Source organism: Arachis ipaensis, chromosome B09 (genome assembly GCF_000816755.2).
Source record: "Arachis ipaensis cultivar K30076 chromosome B09, Araip1.1, whole genome shotgun sequence".
Classification (NCBI taxonomy): domain Eukaryota; kingdom Viridiplantae; phylum Streptophyta; class Magnoliopsida; order Fabales; family Fabaceae; genus Arachis; species Arachis ipaensis.
Window position 1 is genome coordinate 118,384,222 of NC_029793.2, and position 6,722 is coordinate 118,390,943.

The window sequence follows — 6,722 nt, forward strand, 5'->3', positions numbered from 1 at the left end:
TAAATTGCAACAAAAGATCTACGGTTTATAAATAAATTTAAACCGCTACACTTTTATCGTGGTTTATGTTGATATACAAAATAGACCGTCTCTGTATATATGTGTTTTTTGGTTCCAGTTGAATTTTTTTTCAACTTTCAACTTTAGCATAATTTTCACCAACTTCAGTGCTTCACCCATGTCTGACATCTCATCAATGGAAAAGTCTTGACGCTCAACGACCAAGGTGTGATTTTTGCTCTATTTTATATAAATGAATAAAATAAAATGATTATTTCTTTAAATACGAAATGGAATTGCACATTATTTTATTCATGGTGCTTGCTAATTGGAGATTGAAATCAACTTTTTATATTTGTCCATTGACACCTGCAAAATGGGACGCCTACAAAATAGAGCAGCGGCCATTTTCCTGCTGTCGCAGACGAAATGACTTCCATTAGAATAGTAGGATGGATAAGGAATGATCATATTGAACATTAGAATATTTAATTTTTTATTAAGTTAACAATTTATTTTTATATAATATCAAACATGAAATACATTTATTGACTTTATAGTCAATTTAGTTCTAAAATTTATAGTTCTAAAATTTAGGATTATATTTGTTAAATTTTTTTATTTAGTACTAAGTACGTACTACCTGAATTAAAAGAGTTATGGTGAATAATAATAGATTAACTTACTAGTCTTATTTTTTAATGGTTGATCTATATAAATACAATTAATTATTTTAAGATTATAATTTATTTCATATTTAATATTATATAAAAATAAATTATTCTTAAACTTAGAAGGAAGAATCAGGAACATCATTGAGATTTCCTTAATCAAGTGACAGAGAACTTAGCCAATGAAATGAGACAAAAAAAATTGATTTTTTGATAAAATAAACACAACATTCCAGACCCCAAAAAAATTGATCTTTTGATAAAATTGAAATAAAATAATCAAAAGGATCGCTAAAAAAATCAACAAAAAAAATATAAATAGAAAAAAAAGCAGAATAACATGAGAATTGAAAAATATGATGGAAGAATGAAGCAATGAAGTAACTAAGCAAATTTACTAGAACTTAAAAATGTAAATTGACTGAACAAGAAAATAATTAATAATTAAATTACAAGAAAATAAAATCAAAGAACAAGTAAATGGCTAACTAAGCAAATATAAGAATAAAGTGACCATAATTAAATGATAGATAGACTATAAGAAGTAATTAAATTATACTAGCAAAAATTAAGGTAATGAAATAATAAAAGAGATGAAATTCAAATGCTAAAAAATTTTGGCTAAAGTTGAGAGACAAGAATAATTATTTTTGTTATTAATTACAAAGATGACCATTGTTAAAAGTTAATTCTATTTTGTCAACCTTTACAACAAATAGAGAAGTCAAATAGGCATAATTAGTCTTAATTCATAAATTCTAACCAACTTACTAATTGAATTTAGTAAAAGGTTAGCGTTGGTGAAAACAAGATCAACTAACAACTTTAAATTACCAATTAAAATTGGACATTAATAACTCGGTCACCCAATTTCTCAATCCTAAGCCAAGATAAAAAAATCTACTCCATAATTAATGTAAATATTTTATCAAACACGTGGTATGTATAAAAGTAAAATATCATAAATTATAAGAATTAACAAAAATTACTACTACCCACTACAAGAATTTAACACTAACAATTCAAATAAGCATAGATAAAAAATAAAACATTAAATTCATCTATAAGAAACCAAGAATTCATATAGTTAATAAAATATCAAAATAAGCAAAGTGAACCAACAAAAAATTATAAGCAAAGTAGTATAGAAAAACAAAAAAATAAGAACTAAAATTACAATTAAACAATATCAAAATCCAAAACTAAAAGTAAAATGAAGTAAAATTCTAGAAAACCTAAAGAAAAGTTGGAGCTTCTCTCACTAAAAAACTATGAACTAAAACATAGAAAAATATAAAATGAGAGTATGCGTATATAGTGTAGCATTCTTTTCCAAAATTTTTGGCTTCAAAATATCATTTTTTATGGCTGTTGGGGATCTTTGGAGAACCTAAAACGTGAATACACGTGCTTATTAATCAAGGTGCGAAAACTAACCTCGTGCATGTGAGACACGCTCGCACATGCGAACCACTCGCTCAGGCGAGGCAATGGTGCTTGCGCGAGGATCTCGTTTAGGCGAAAAAATGCCACTTGCACGAGAATCTTGCTTAAGCGAACTTTGGAATTATTTTTTAAATTTATTTCTTCGCTCCATTCTCTTCGATTCTTTTGAGATCGTTGATGTACCTTAATCCTAAAACATTTAAGATATGTGTGGTTTAAGAATTAGTTTTCATTACCAAAAATATCATTTATAGGAATATAATGCCTAGGAATGAGATTACTTGGTACATAAGATTCCTATGCTTAATTATAAAATTTAATGTTTTGGAATATTATGTAATAATCCTAGGAATGAATAAATTTTTGTTTGGTTGAATTTAAATTTCTTGGTCATATTATTATGTAATATGTCAAATTACTTTTAATTATTTAAATTAAAATATTAACGACTAAAAATTAAATATAAACCTAATTAAATATTAAAACTTTTTTACATTGAATTTTTTAAAATTTATAAAGATACCTCTATAATAAATTTACAAAAATACTCCTAATAAAAAATATGTTTAATTAAAATTATTATCAATTCTAATTTTTAAAATTTATTAAGATATCTCTAATTAACAAATATATTTAATTAAAATCATTATTGATTCTAATTTTTTTAAAATGTACTAAAATATCCTTAATAATAAATATCTTTAATTAAAATTAATATTATCACAATTAAATTTACTAAAAAAATTTTATTATTATCCAAATTAAAGTTACAAAAAAATCTCAGAAGTCAAAACTTACTAGCACTAATAAGCATACATGCACAAATTTTATACAAGAACACAAGCACATCAATAAAATAAAATCAATGTTGCAATAGATAGTCTCATACATAAAAAAATGAACATAATTATCGAATGTGATGTCTTTTTTGTTTATTGGTTCATATTTTTTGTGTAAGTTGATCCTTTTATCTACCTCAAGTATCGCTCGTCTCAATATGGTGGATCAAAGAAGATAAATGATAAACTCCTAAGTAAATGATAATTCAAAAGTAGATAGAGTATGTATCCATGATCATATAGCATGCATAACAATAATCCAAAGGCACTAGAAATATGGACCAATTTGAAAAGCAAAAAATATCAACACTAATTCAGTTGCTTCTAGGTCTGTAGTATAAATGGCACTAGAAGATGCATGTGATTATTTGAAATTTCTAGGTTTTGAACATTTTAAGAATTGCATGTAAGGAAAGAATCAAAAGAAGACAAGAAAACTATTATAACTTAACATGTACCTGAGATTTAGATTTACAAGAATATCAACATCCTAACAAAAGAAACATAAAAAAAAAAAAAAAAAAAAATAGAATGACGATATTTTGTTGTTTTTGATTCAATACCAAAACATAAGCCTTTGGCATAACAACCATACAGCCACTAGAATGTGAAGTTTCAACCAATGCTATATAACTAAAAAGACAAGGATAAAACACCCAGAAATCACAAGTCCTTCAATTTACAGCAGATGAAGAGTCACTGAAAAAGTAAAAATGTTGCATTTTATTTTTTCAAGTGAGAAACGTGCAAATTCAAAATCATTTATCACTGAAAAATATATACAAACAATTCATTTTCATAGGATGGAGATTCATAAATAATGTCTAATATTTTATTAGTATAGTCTCATAAGTAATGCTCTCTTGTTTACCTACCTAATGCACAAAGAAAAGTTTGGAAGAGTAAAAATTCATTCCTATCAGAATAGATGAAACAAACCAAGTCTAAAATAATTAAAAGTGTTGATACAATTGAAATTGAAACATCTAAATTGACTCACTTATACTGCATTTGCTTCATCAACCAATTAGAAAAGACACTTGTTACTACTAAGTCAAACATTAACAATACAAGATTGATGACTACTATTGTAAATAAATCCAATGCGTAAATACACAAACTAACAAAATACCACACTAACATACAGAAGATCTTTTTCCCATTTTGTTATAGAAAACATAGTTCATCATGTTTGAATCCATGCAAAAAGTTAGTATTTGAACAATTAAAATTGACTCAATAAACATGTTAAAAGAGAAATTCTGACTCCCTATACTATTGGTTAAGAAAATTTTTTTTGGATTATGTGATTATGTCACGGTATGACAACAAGTAGAATAACAAATTTTTTATTCGATTCAATTTTAGCAATAGTCGAAAGAAGTACCTAAGAATCTCTCAATTTTTTTTCAATTTTAACATAATAATTACCTAATTATCAAGCAATAACACGCAAAAAATAAATCACCAATCAAAACATTAAATTGATTTATCATAACACTATTCAATTGTAAGCAACACAAAATCTACAGAAAAACCTAATTAAATTTTTGAAAAATAAAAAAAATTCAACTGCACCTTGGCGACACGAAATCCTCAACTTAAGCTTCTTCACTCTGAATTCGTCGTTGTCTTCATCGTCGCAGTTCAATTTGCAACTGCATCTTAGCGACACAAAGAAGTTATCGACCGAAAACGAAACTGAAGCGAATCTAACGAAGAAATCGAGCTCGTCGCTGTTACGTACGATCTCACAGCGGCAGAAGAAGAAACACGAATGTGAACAAAACACAAGCGCATAAACAGTGAATCTTCCTTCTAAAATGAGTTGAGCGATGGTCGTGCAAACTCAAATCGACGGCGAGGCGGTGTCGAGCCGATGGAGCCTCCATGAATTTGAAAAAAAAGCTCTGCTAGGATTTGGTTTTCATGGAGGAAGAGTTTTGCTAGGATTTGGTTTTCTGATGAAATGGAAAGTGAAAAAACTAAAAAGAGAGGGTTAGAGTTAAATTAGCAAGGATAATTTGGTCTTTTTTTTTTGTTATACACATTTCATTCCTATTAAAATTTAAGATAATTAGGGAGAAGATGAAAATTAAATTGATAGTATTTTAATTTCAAAGAATAAATATTACCTAAAAATATATTTTTAATCTTTGAAACAAGCATGAAAAATAAGATATTTTTATCTAAACATTCTTAAAAATACTCTAATATTCTTCCAATCATGCACACTCTTAAAAAATATTTATAACGGTATTAAATAACATAAAAAGTGGTTAAGAAATTAATAATTAAAAAAATAAAACATATTTTTCTCACATAATTTTATTAAAAATAAGATTTAAAAAATTCAATTAATTAAGTCAAAATTATATAAATTAATTGATAAATTTCATATTTTTTCACATAATTTAAAATAATAAAATAAAATTTATGAATGGCTTTATTTTTTTTTATGAGAGATAAATATTTTATTCATCGGAAATAATGAACACCATTGGTCATAGAAAGGCAATAAGACTAACTAATAATTTGGATTTCTTATATAATTTCTTAAAAATAATACCCGTAGAAAATACATAAAATTAAAGTTCAGAGGAGAATTCCACTGCTCTGAAACTAGTTAGTTGTTGTGAGTACTTCCGCTTCGAGTTCCAATCTTTCAAAAATCTTTAATTTTTTTTATCTTTTGAATCTGTCATTGAATTGTTGCCATCATAGATATCTTTTTTTTTTTTTGAGTAAATACCTCACTCGACAATTATCTCGAAAGGATAACGAAATAAAAAAAAAATACCCAATTCGGTTTTTGATTTTTTTTTGGGATTGATTAGCCACTGTGCAAAAAAAAAATATTGACTTTTTTGACACAGGAGTTAATCAGTCCCATAAAAGTAAAGCTCAGGATCCGGGTAGATATTTTTTTTTTGTCAAGAGTCTCGTTGTCTTTTGAGATAATTATCAGGAACTATTTTGGGTTTTTCTTCTTTCTTTTATACTCTCACTTCAACTTCACCTTTCGGTTCGTGTCTTTGGCAACATTTCCATAGCTGATTGGATTCTTTATTCATTTTAAACTTAGTTAAATCTATAAATATAGTTAATTGCTTGATGAAATTCATTCAGCTATATATAGCCAAAAAGAAAGAAGAAAGAAAAAAAGAAAAAATATACTGGCTACTTCTTCATATTCTATTATACAGCTGTAATCCATTGGCTACCTCTTCATATTCTATTATACAGCTGTAATCCATTGTCACACAATACTCAATAAACCAGAGAGTATCTGGGAGTACTAGTAATATTCACACATTAATAGCCTCCCTTAAGTTAGGCGTGTACAAATAATACATTCTAAACTTACTACATATCTCCTCAATAGGACCTGGTAGAAGTGCCTTTGTAAGGACATCAACAAGTTGTTCTCTTGATGGAATTGGCATGAGCTTTAAAGAACCGTCTTGAACTTTTTCTCTAACTTTGTGACAATCAATCTCAATGTGTTTCGTCATTTCATGAAACACTGGGTTAGCCGCAATATATCTAGTAGCTGGTTATCACAAAATAATGTCATAGGGCCTGGTAACTTGATTTTGAAGTCATCTAAGATGTACATAAGCCAAATTCCTTCACAAGTTGCAAGAGCCATTGCTCGATATTTCGCCTCCAAAGATGATCGAGCAACTATTTGCTGTTTTTTACTTTTCCAGGACACCAAAGATCTTCCAAGAAAGAAGCAACATCCGGACACTGGTCTTCGGGT

The 6,722-nt window shown here is 27.4% G+C and overlaps 1 long non-coding RNA gene across 3 annotated transcripts; it reads right to left on the reverse strand.

The window, feature by feature from the left end:
- LOC110267303 lies at positions 302-4,956 on the reverse strand. 3 transcript variants are annotated; one of them, XR_002354763.1, is made up of 3 exons: positions 4,535-4,956; positions 2,109-2,307; positions 302-412 (listed from the first exon to the last, which is right to left on the reverse strand). It is a non-coding gene; the product is annotated as an uncharacterized LOC110267303 (long non-coding RNA). The 3 variants fall into 3 exon arrangements; XR_002354762.1 differs by lacking the exon at positions 2,109-2,307 and having other exon boundaries at positions 4,535-4,949; XR_002354764.1 differs by lacking the exons at positions 302-412; positions 2,109-2,307 and adding an exon at positions 3,133-3,655 and having other exon boundaries at positions 4,535-4,950.